This window comes from Bidens hawaiensis, unplaced genomic scaffold (genome assembly GCF_021521415.1).
Source record: "Bidens hawaiensis isolate Kalapana, Puna unplaced genomic scaffold, B.hawaiensis_p1.1 tig00018570_1, whole genome shotgun sequence".
Classification (NCBI taxonomy): domain Eukaryota; kingdom Viridiplantae; phylum Streptophyta; class Magnoliopsida; order Asterales; family Asteraceae; genus Bidens; species Bidens hawaiensis.
In genome coordinates, this window is record NW_027492812.1 from 25,011 (window position 1) to 37,123 (window position 12,113).

A 12,113-nucleotide genomic window follows, 5' to 3' on the forward strand; every position below is an offset into this window, starting at 1 on the left:
ATCCATTTCATTCCTTTCTCCATTCCATTACCACGTCCATTCCATTCCCTCATCTATTCCATTACCCCGTACCAAACATACCCTTAAAGAAATGATAATTCTTGACAAAAAGATGCAAGGGTGATCAGGGTGTTCTCGGGATAGGCCTTCGGGTTAGTCGGGTTTTTGGAACACCCAGCGCTGCCGATGGTTCAGTTTTCAAATTTGTATCTCAAATTCTTTTAAATTTGTATATCAAATTCTGTTTCGTGAACCGATCAATTTTGAAGGTTTAAGACTTTTAGTCATTGCCAATAGTCTCATAATTTAAAAAAAGTTGACCTATAAAATAATCGGTGCCCGGTAGTATCCACTGTACACATGGGGTATGGAGAATGTGTTCGACTCATCTTTGAGGCCAGTAGGTGAGAGATGATCACCAATACTCGACGATCATGCTCAAAGCAATGGCTTATAACGATTTGCGGTTTCGGCGTGTGTTCTTTGGTCCGACGGACTTAAACAACGACATCAGCGTTGTCAACCAATCTCCAGTATTTACTAACAGATGCTTGGTAGGGGTGTTCATCGAATCGAATAACAATTTTTCAAGTTAAATCGAATCGAATAATCCGAATAATTGTTTTTTTTATATATTCGTATTCGATTAAAAGTTGAACTATTCGATTCGTATTCGTATTATATGCTCAATTCGAAATTCGATTCGAATTCGTATTTGAAATTCGAATTCGAATCGAATTCGAATAAATTCGATTTTCATTCGAATTAATACAATCTAACTCAAGTTTACCTATGCCAAAAATTCAAAAACCATAATCATAATTACAAAAAAAACATATAAATTTAAAGTAGTTATAATATCACATGATATAAATTCAAAACTAAACTACAAATAGTATAAATTCAAAACATTCAAAACGAGAAGTAAATAGCATCCATATTAGGTTTAGTAATTTGTTACGGACATTTATTATTTATGGATTTGACACAAATAAAAAAATATTATATATATACATATATGTATATATAATTTGAATTCGAATTTCGAATCGAATCAAATAATAAATCATAAATTCGTATTCGATTAATATACTCGAATACGAATCGAATCGAATCAAATTCGAATTTTTTAAAACCGAATTCGAATCTTAATAATCGAATTCGAATCAAATCGAATTTCGAATGTTTCGAATGCGAATCGAAATCTGAACCCCCCTAATGCTTGGTACCGCGCCTAGGTGTCCATTTCATGTAAACGGGTGACAATACCAACATGGCTCCTATCTTACCTATTTATGTTTGTGAAAGCGTTCCCATGTCTAATCGTGGCATTTGAAAAGAAGTTTAAGAAGGTGCGATGCCAAGCAAACCTTAGGATAAGTTTTTTCATTTATATAATTTAGTTTTTTTTCATATTTGAATTTTTTTAAAAAAAAAAAACGAGTTTATATTTAAAAACCCCGCTAAATTTTATAATTTCACTCCAAAGTAAAAATAACATGAAACCATTTTCGTTTTTGCTATATAAGCAAAAACTATGTTTCTTAGGAACAAATACTATACTACTAAATCGCTAAGCTCGTGGTAAGAAAAAGCCGTGTGCTATAAATAAATAGATGTCATGAGGTTGCTGGATAGTTGGGAAAGACAAAATCGTTTACACACTTGAAGAAACACTAAGCGACCCCGGGCAGATTATGGATAATCTGGGGGTTAAATAGATGTTTCCCACGAGGGTTATGTCCGGCAAGATGGTTCTTCTGATGACCTGCAAAACATACACCGTGAGCTCGTCACTGAGAAGGGGGGGTACCTCCTTGTGACCACCCTCCGGCGTGAGAATCAGACTAGATTGCTCTGAATATAAGTGTATATATTGAGAGATTGCTAGAGAGAAGATAAGATAATGAGATAATAAGATAATGTAATGTGTCCCTACCATTCCAAGGTGTTGGAGTATTTATAGCCGAAGGTAGATTTCCAAGAAGGTACAGCCGGCTGAATAGTGTTCCTGTTCTGCCAACTGTGGGCTACGCACATGCCATGCTGGTAGTTGGTGGGTAGGCAGCGGCTGATAGTGACCAGGGCGGCTGTGTACTATTCTTTTCCACCAACTGCAGGCTATGCACGTGCTACGACAGGTTGGTGAGTAGGCAGCGGCTAATAGTGACAGGGGTTGGTGAGTAGGCAGCGGCTGATAATGACCAGGCCGGCTGTGTACTATTCCTTTGTCACAGTGAGCTGTCGCTGCTTTGGTCAGACTTTTTGTCCATACCTCGTCAGGTACAGTACAAAAGGTCCTCCAGTAGCGTACGGACTGGCTCATTTGGGCGGGAGTATTCCCGGCTTTAGGCGGGAGTGTTCCCGGCTTACTCACTCCTTCTTCAGGTGACATTACTGAATTATTTAAGAGTTAAGTGCCTTGTGCGTGTAGCCTTGCTGCGCGGGTAGCCTTCCCTGATGGCTAGTATCCGTTGATGCGGGAACAGGCGGAGTACGTCGACCATTGGGAGGCTTTTCCTGCGGGAACAGCTTGCGTACTGCGCGTAAGGACGTCACGTCTCTGAGCATGGTGGTGTTGCGGATCCAGTTGGTTTCTGCGCAGACGTCTCTCTTCAAGGTGAGTCTTGCGAGTTTAACCTTTGCGCAGACGTCCCTGTTGAAGGTGAGTCTTGCGGTTTCAACTGCGCAGACGTCCCTCTTTGAGGTGAGTCTTGCGGGTCCAACTGGGCTCTGCTGGGACCTACCTCTTCAAGTCCCCCCAGTCCAATGTTCTTCTCATGAATTGTTAATAAGTGAGGTGAACTTTTGGACTTAAGCAAAGGGTTTTGAAAAAGGTTTAGTTTTAAGGTTTTTCATGGGGATTCTTCCCACGGAAGTCCTAATGTCACATGCAGAAATTCCCGACTTTTCTGCTTGATCTTTGGGTATGATGCAGGTAGGTCTGTAACCTCCTCGTAAGTCAGGAGCGCTGAGTTCCACTTGTGTAGATTCTCCATGAGGTTTTGGTAGTTTTGAACATAGTGATCAATTATGTTTAAACAACCAATTCCATCTTGGAGCTTCAAACAATCTAGTTCTCGACGTTCCCGCTATGCGGGGATGTTATTCCCGTTTCCGCAAGCATGGCCCAGAAGATCCTTCTTGGTTTCAATTCCCTGCGGAGTGCTAGGTATGTGAAGGGTTTCGCCTTGACACTGTACCCGCACTCATCTTATAGTTACTTTACTTCCAAGGTATTCCTGGCTTCAATTCCCTGCGGGTGCTAAGTATGTGAAGGGTTTTGCCTTGACACTGTACCCGCACCCGTCTTATAGTTACTTGTTTACCGAGGTATTCTTGGCTTCAATTCCCTGCGGGTGCTAAGTATGTGAAGGGTTTTGCCTTGACACTGTACCCGCACCCGTCTTATAGTTACTTGGTTGCCAAGGTAAGGGGTATAGTCCCGCTTACTTTTGAATCTTTTTTGAATCTTTTTGAAATTTGAAGAGTTGGTGAAAGGATAAGAACAGTCCAAACTGTTGAAACGTCGTCCGGCGGTTTCTTCTGACAGTGTCAGGACGTGCAGGAAGTTATGGCGACGTGACAGTATATGGTCATTCCTGACGCTTTTTCAGGCGCGTGGGCGCGAGTTTTCGGGCGCGTGGCCGCGAAGTTTACGGCGCGCGTTTTGTCAACAGCTGTTGCCAGCTTGCTTATTCCACGTGTCATAGTTTCATTGCACCAGCGTTTTCCTCTCTCTTCCGCATTAAATTCATCGCATTTATTGCGATAAGTATATAAAGGGAGGAGAGGATGCATCTCAGCTCACAGTTTCACCTCTCTCTTCTTCTAAACGATTTCCGGCGAATACTCTAACTTTTCTGTCGAGCATTCTCCTGAAATCGTTCTTCTCTACATCCAAAACATGTCTTCTGTTCATGATCTTGAGGCTACCGCCGAGGAGTCTGACGTGTATGCCGAGAATCCGTCGTCTACTTCTTTTAAGGACGATAAGAGTACTGCTGGTGAGTGCCAGTGTGCTCTTACCGTCGATCTGTACCAGTACATTGTTAGGAAGTTCATGCTCGAGCCTTTCGAGCCTGAGTTTCCTAAGCCTCATCAGACGGTGTACGATGCTCCCAAGGGCAAGATAGGGGTGTATGCCGCCTTCTTCATGTATGGGAATCTCAGGTTCCCATTAACGAAGTTTGTGTACCGTGTTCTGGAGAGACACGGTGTACATCTGACGGAGGTACACCCAATGGCGATCGCCAAGATTCGCCATTTTGAATGGGTGTGCCTTATTCTGGGCGTGGAGCCCCATGTCGACCGCCTGATGACCTTCTATTCCTGGAGGTGCATCCAGGGGTGGTATACCTTGGTCACCCGGATCAAGGGTTTGAAGATTTGTGCTACCGAGCGCAGTCTTCGGTCTTGGAAGCGGGTGTTCTTTTACATCTCTGCCCGTGTCGTCCCTATTGCGATGACATTCAAGAACGGGAGAGCACTCCCCAGCCTTCACGCCTCCAACTACTAGGAGGCGGAATGGTTTGCCAAGATTTCTAGGATCCAATCTCCGGTTTACCGCTTTGCGGAGTCCGGGATGGTGATGCTCGGGATGAGCCGGGTGTGGAAAGATGCTGGGGCGGAGACGCCACAGATCCCCATCGTCCTCGAATACGGTTTGAGCTCTATCCCTTACGGTATGCTTCATCTTCTTTGCTGATTTAAAGTTTTCTTCTGACTGTTTTTCTTTTGTTTTCAGAGGGAAACGACCTACAATCGCTCCTGCATCCGCGGGAAGCTGGTTGTCCCGCTCGGATGGGTACCCGTGCTCTTGATGAGAACGAGTTGCCCATCTTGGAGCAAACGGCAGATCGGTTTGTGGAGGTCTACCCGCCGGGCCACCCGATTCTGAGCGCCACGCGGCCAGGTAAGGAGTTATTTAACCCTCGCCCTGTCAATGCTCAAACCTCTGCTGGAATTCCTCTAATCTTGTCATCTTCTGATGAGGAATCCGCAGATGGTCCTTTCTTGGTGAGGAAGAAGAAGGCTGCTGGCGCGAAGGGCAAGGCGAAGGTTGCCTCTACTGCCGATCCGGTGAATCGGTCTGACTCAGAGACCGAAAGCGAGGAGGTGGCGGGGAACCCTGGTGGTGGTGAGACAACAGTCTCGGAGGTTGAGACAGCTGCCACTGCCGCGCGACCAAGTTCTACGACGGTGACCGACGTGAAGAGGCCGGCTCCGTCGGTTTCGTCCCCGCCGGTCAGAACCTTCAAGTTGAATAGAACTCGTATGTATAAATTAATCTTACCCGCAATTTCTTTCCGCCATTGTTTTTAATATCTTGTCTTCATGCAGGCGTGGATGCTACCGCATTCCAAGGTGATGCGGGGAGGAGCAGCTCTGGACCCAAGACGGTAGGTTTGGTCAACCTACCCGAGGCGATGACCCAGGCGGCTGCGCCTGCTTCAAGTGTTGGTTCAGTTGCTCACTCGGTTGAGGCAGCTGTTCCAACTGTGACGTCGTCTCCGCCGGCTGTCAGTGCCATATTCACTGATTCCTTCACTGAGCCGGCGGTGAGTTTTTCTGCGGGCTCTTCCGCAGCGGCGACCACGGTTGTGAGTTCACCTCCGTTGGTTCCTACGACGGCGGCTTCAACCGCGCCTCCGGCACCGGCGACCACCTCGCCCCCGGCCGGTTCAGCAGGTATGTTTGGGGTTGAGGCGTCTAGCCAATCTCTGCCTCCCTCCCATCTGCCTGACCTCTTGGATGGATATCCGATAGGTCGGGTGATGGGTTTGGCGGCTACAGGCCTGTCGTCGACCCTACAGGTGCGTAGGGTTATTTTGGCCTGTTATGTTTTTTTTTATCATCTTTTCCTAACTGCTTTTTGTTTTCGCAGTGTCTGATTCGAATGAGGTGTTTGTTCCGCGGTGGAACATCCGCCGGGGAACCACCATTCGGACGGCTGTGGATTGCGTCAAGTGGGCGCGCCACGCCGCCCCCAGTGGTGCACTGAGAGAAGCTATGTCGAGCTACCAAGAGGATAGGCTGACAAACAAGCTTCGAATTCTCCTTGCCCGGATGCAGCCGCGCGTCGAGCTGCTTTGTCGTGAAAACGACAAGTTAAAGGCGGCTCGTATCCAAGAAGTAGCTCAGGCGCGGGCTATCCGGGAGGAGAACAGGAGACTCTCCGCCGTTGCTGCGGAGAAGGAGAAGGCCTTCAAGGCCCTCGAGGTTGAAGTTCAGGCCCGTCTCGAGGCTCGTTCCAAGGCTACCCAAGCTGTTAATGAACAGCTTCGGTTGGCTAAGGAAATTGCACGGAACGCAACTGAGAGGGCCACCAAGGCTGAAGCTGTTGCTGAGCCTCTACGCACTGAGAATGAGGAGCTCAAAGCCAAATTAGAGAGGCTCTAGCAGGCTCATGATGCCTTGGCCATGGAAGATGCCAAGAAGCTCCAAGAGATCTTGGACCAGAAGGGGGTGCTTGACCACACTGAGCGTAAGCTAAAGGGCGTCGAAGAGGCTGCAGCCAAAGATGTGTTGCTTGCCAACCTTACAAAGAACGAAGCCGAACGCGCCCGTAATGAAGCTCAAGCTGCCCTCCAGGAGGCTCTGGTTACCAAGGAATGGCTTCTACGAGAAGCGTTGTCGCAGGTATACATAGCTTCATAATATCTTTACGCTTTTCTTTGTACTTAGAAAATGTTTTGATACTTGTATTTTTGTTTTATAGGTTGTGCATCGGGTCTTCACGGACACATCATATGACGATGCCATGAGCGCAGCCCTCAACGCTTCTCATGAGGATGGGGAATGGCTGGCTTCCTGCTTGGTCTAGGGTTCGTTGAGAAGGGCATCCCGCCTTCCAACTTCCCTTTATATGATGTGGATACTGAAGCTGTATATGACCAATCAGTGAACCAGTATGCCGCCTTCCCGCACCCGGTGGTGGAGAAGGTGAACGAAGTTGCTGCTGCTGATGATGGGCTAACCATTCTCAAGACCTTCCTTGAACCGCCACAGCCAACTGATGGTGCGGGTACAAGTGGGTTTGGAGGGAGTGGCCCTGAAGCTTGATCTTTTAAATCCTTTCCCACTGTTAGGATAGATTTACGTCTTTGTATAGATTTATATTCTTGTAGGCGGGTAGATACCCGGCCATTCTTGTAACAGTTGAATTTTTATGGAATATAAATCTTTTGTGCGGGTAGGACCGTCATTCTTGCTTTATAAACGTTATACGAGTTGCTCATGCATATTATAGTTTAATTTGGCACTTGTTTTGCCGCATAAACAATATATGATTCGCTTGTGCATACTTTAGTTTAACTCAGCAATTTGTTAAGTACTTTGAATAAGTTAACCTTTCAACGTGGTAGATAATAGGTTAAAGTTTTGCTTCCTCTTTCGTGATTATGCGGGTAAGACCGTCACTTTCACTTAGTAGGATGGCTAAACTTTACCTATATCCGACCTGCGTGAAGGTTTTCCTCATCATTTCCTTAGAAATTTTGTAAGTGTTTTGAATAACTTATCCGTTCGACGCGCGGTTGTCAATAGGTTAGTTCGGTTTCCTCAATCATGATTTGTGCGGTTAGGACCGGCACTTTCATTTAGTGGGATGACCCAACTTTACCTATAACTGACATGCGTGAAGGTTGGCCGTTTTTTGTGTTTATGCGGGTTTTGCCGCCTTCCACACGCAACGATTTCTTCACACTTATTTATGCAGTGAAGACCGGCATATCAGTGTGGAATAAATTAACCGTTCGACGCGCGGTTGTCAATAGGTTAGTTCGGTTTCCTCTATCATGATTTGTGTGGTTAGGACCGGCACTTTCATTTAGTGGGATGACCCAACTTTACCTATAACTGACCTGCGTGAAGGTTGGCCGTTTTTTTTTTTTTTGTGTTTATGCAGGTTTTGTCGCCTTCCACACGCAACGACTTGCTTTCCCACTTATGTACGCGGTGAAGACCGGCATATCAGTGTGGAAAGTTCATAAGTATAAATGTAAGGCCAGCGTCAATGTGATAAGGAGAATCATTTCCATTAGAAGTGGCTCTGGGCCTTTTCTTTTACAAGTTTGGAATTGATCTACATGCAGACTGTGTAATTGAGCTCCCTTCCATGTTATTGGGAGTGTCATCGAGCCTTTCGAGCCGATATGCACTTGGTTCGGAATCTCGTTGTTTACGCAGTATGTAGTCTCCGACATTGAAGCTGCAGTTTTATTCGTGTTTTCCCCAACTGGGGTTCTACACGCATTAGCCTGCTCAGCGTTCATTACGCCACGAGGTGCGTGAGCGTCCCATCTCTGACAAATGCTTCGAAGATGTCCTTCAAGTCTACGCATTCCTCGGTGTTGTGGCCTCTTGTCTTGTGGAAGTCACAGAATTTGCTCTGATCAGCGTTGTGACGCTCTCGGATTATTGGAGCCTTTGGCCATGGGAGTCTCTCGGTGTCGAATATCTCGGTGACGCTTTTGGTGAGTGGCGTCCGTCTGGAGTTCGGGTTCGACAACTGCATGTTATCCTTTCCGCCTAACCGAGGGTGCGAGCCGGATGAGGTGTCAAAGTTTACCTTGACTGCCAAATACCTAGCTTCCTCTTTTTGTTTAGTCGGGCGGTAAGGACATTGTTTTCTCTTGTTTTCTGGGTGTAGAGGTTTGTGCTCTGGGGAAGATCTCTACCCAGTTGCCTTTCCGTTTCCGCGAAACGTTTAGCTGCTGTCATGATGGCATCCCATGTGGATGGCATGCCATCTTTACCCGTTAAGGTGCGGATGAGCTCTGGGTCCTTCGCGCCCTGGATGAAAGCAGCGCGAACAAGATCTTCGCTAATACTGCCCAGACTTAGCTTCTTTGAATTGAAGCGCGTGATGAAGTCTAGTAAAGACTCATCTTCTTCTCGGATGCAGTTGAGGATTGTCCATTGTTCTTCAGTGTACTTCCTTTGTTGACTGAAGTGTTGGCTGAACTTCTGTTGGAAGTCTGTCCAATCGTAGATGTGGTGGACCGGTAAACGGTCGAACCACGCTCTGGCTGCTCCAACCAGCGTCATCTGGAACATATAACACCACGTGGTTTCCGTCCAGTTGCTGACGGTTGCCCCCGCTATGAATCTGTTCAAATGATCGTCTGGGTCGGATATACCATCATAAGTGCCGATGTTGGGCATCTGCTTGGCACTCTTCGGGGCGATTGCTTCCGCAATGTCCCTTGAAAACTTGGACGTTCCCGCATTTGCAACAGTTGGTCTAAAAGCTTTGGAGAAGTCACGTGGGTTTCTACCCGCGTTTTTTGGTTTGAAAGTTTCTCCAAAATTCCTTCTCGGTTGGAAGTCCGTTTCCTTACGCTTCCCTTTAGCCCTATGGCGAGGGTTTGCGTCGGTGTCGGATTCCTCCGAATCATCGTCCAAGTACTCGCACTCATTGCTCATGTTGAGCTGTTGAGTGCTTCCGAATTCGTCAGCCTGTTGGAGTGAACGTAAGCGTTCATCCAATTCAGCTTGGAATTCCTTTTGACGTGCTTCCGCCCACGCTTTAACTTGATCAAGTGTTTGGTGGGGGAACCTCGTCTGTCGTCTTTCCGCCTGGGTATCAATGAATCCCAGGGGATGATTGTTTACTGCACTTGCCCCGGCTCGAGTGACCGGGGTAGTGTTTGTAAAACGTGTGTATTCGTCGGTGTTCCCCCTAGCTGGGGTTGTGGTTACCGGGGTTTCTTGGTTACTCCCTGGCCTGGGGACCGGAGTAACGTTAACCATCTTTCCAGAAGTTTTGAAAAAACTGAAAAGAATAAGTTCTAGCTTTTATGCACGGATGGCGCCAATGAAGAAACACTAAGCGACCCCGGGCAGATTATGGATAACCTGGGGGTTAAATAGATGTTTCCCACGAGGGTTATGTCCGGCAAGATGGTTCTTCTGATGACTTGCAAAACATACACCATGAGCTCGTCACTGAGAAGGGGGGGTACCTCCTTGTGACCACCCTCCGGCGTGAGAATCAGACTAGATTGCTCTGAATATAAGTGTATATATTGAGAGATTGCTAGAGAGAAGATAAGATAATGAGATAATAAGATAATGTAACGTGTCCCTACCATTCCAAGGTGTTGGAGTATTTATAGCCGAAGGTAGGTTTCCAAGAAGGTACAGCCGGCTGAATAGTGTTCCTGTTCTGCCAACTGTGGGCTACGCACATGCCATGCTGGTAGTTGGTGGGTAGGCAGCGGCTGATAGTGACCGGGCCGGCTGTGTACTATTCTTTTCCACCAACTGCAGGCTATGCACGTGCTACGACAGGTTGGTGAGTAGGCAGCGGCTAATAGTGACAGGGGTTGGTGAGTAGGCAGCGGCTGATAGTGACCAGGCCGGCTGTGTACTATTCCTTTGTCACAGTGAGCTGTCGCTGCTTTGGTCAGACCTTTTGTCCATACCTCGTCAGGTACAGTACAAAAGTTCCTCCAGTAGCGTACGGACTGGCTCATTTGGGCGGGAGTATTCCCGGCTTTGGGCGGGAGTGTTTCCGGCTTGCTCACTCCTTCTTCATGTGACATTACTGAATTATTTAAGAGTTAAGTGCCTTGTGCGTGTAGCCTTGCTGCGCGGGTAGCCTTCCCTGATGGCTAGTATCCGTTGCTGCGGGAACAGGCGGAGTACGTCGACCATTGGGAGGCTTTTCCTGCGGGAACAGCTTGAATGCGTTTAAGGACGTCACGTCTCTGAGCATGGTGGGTCCAGCGGATCCAGTTGGTTTCTGCGCAGACGTCTCTATTCAAGGTGAGTCTTGCGAGTTTAGCCTTTGCGCAGACGTCCCTGTTGAAGGTGAGTCTTGCGGTTTCAACTGCGCAGACGTCCCTCTTTGAGATGAGTCTTGCGGGTCCAACTGGGCTCTGCTGGGACCTACCTCTTCAACACTAAAATACCAGAATACAAATCCTGTAAAATAAAAAGAAAACTGCTTAAAATATTAAAATATAAATAAATAAATAGGTGTGTAAAAATAAATTGTTATGGCCTATAGGATTATTTCAGGCCCCAAAAAAAAGAAAGCCCATTTTCGGCATTGAACCCGAACTCGATCTTCACATTTCATCTCAACCCGAAAAAAACCCCAATCAACGATGCTTGCACTCCGTAAAACCCTAAAACCACCAACCATCTTCACCGTCACCCACCGGCTACTCACCACCGTCAAACTCCCGGAACCAGCATCCTCCACCGCATACGACGACCTAATCTACACAGCCGGCACCAACCGAGACTTCGCCACCGTCCGCCACCTCCTCAACCACCGCTACACCAACGGCTTCTTCACCACTAACAACACGTTCAAATTCATCTCATCCGATCTCTCTATTCTCGAAGACGTTATAAAAACCGTTTCAGATCTCAACGAATCACACTCTCGCAAAAAAGCTTACGAATCGTTAATCTCTCGCTTATGCAAGTTAAACTTCATCGATGCAGCTTTACACGTGGCTGAAACAGCTTCAACTGCGGTGGCTGACGGAAAACACACCGCCGACGCCTCCACGTTTCATCCGATCCTCAGCTTCGTTACACGGAAGAAGGATTTTGACCTAGCGTGGCGCGTGGTGGACATCATGAAGCAGAACAGCATCGCTCGTGACGTCACGTGCTATAACTTCATGCTGACGGCATACTCCGTCACCGGAGACTTGAAGTCGAACGCCGTCGTGTTGAGGATAATGGATGAGGAAGGAGTGAAGGCGGACGCGCGTACCTATGACGCGCAGGTGTTGGGCGCGTGTAAGGCGGGAAAGGTGGACGGTGCGATTGGGATATTGGTGAGGACGGTGGAGGATGAGGTGGAGGCGTTGTACGCCACGTATGCGCATGTTATTGGGAGTTTGGTGAAGTTGGGCTATTGTGCGCAGGCGGTTGAGTTTGTGGTGGGTTATAGTGGGAAGGATAAGAGGTTGGATTCGCATAATTTTGGGTTATTGGCTGCTCGTTTGATAGGATTAAAAAAGGTGGATGAAGTTAAGTATGTGTTGGAGGAAATGATGAAAAGAGGGTTAGATATGGATGAAAGTTTGCAAAAGTATTGTAACGAGAATGCTTTTTTATCTTACATTCACTATAAGTTGTTGTAA

The 12,113-nt window shown here is 47.1% G+C and overlaps 1 pseudogene; it reads left to right on the plus strand.

Moving 5' to 3' along the window:
• Positions 1-11,070: 11,070 nt before the first annotated feature.
• Positions 11,071-12,113, plus strand: LOC143556409 (pentatricopeptide repeat-containing protein At2g40240, mitochondrial pseudogene; annotated as a pseudogene).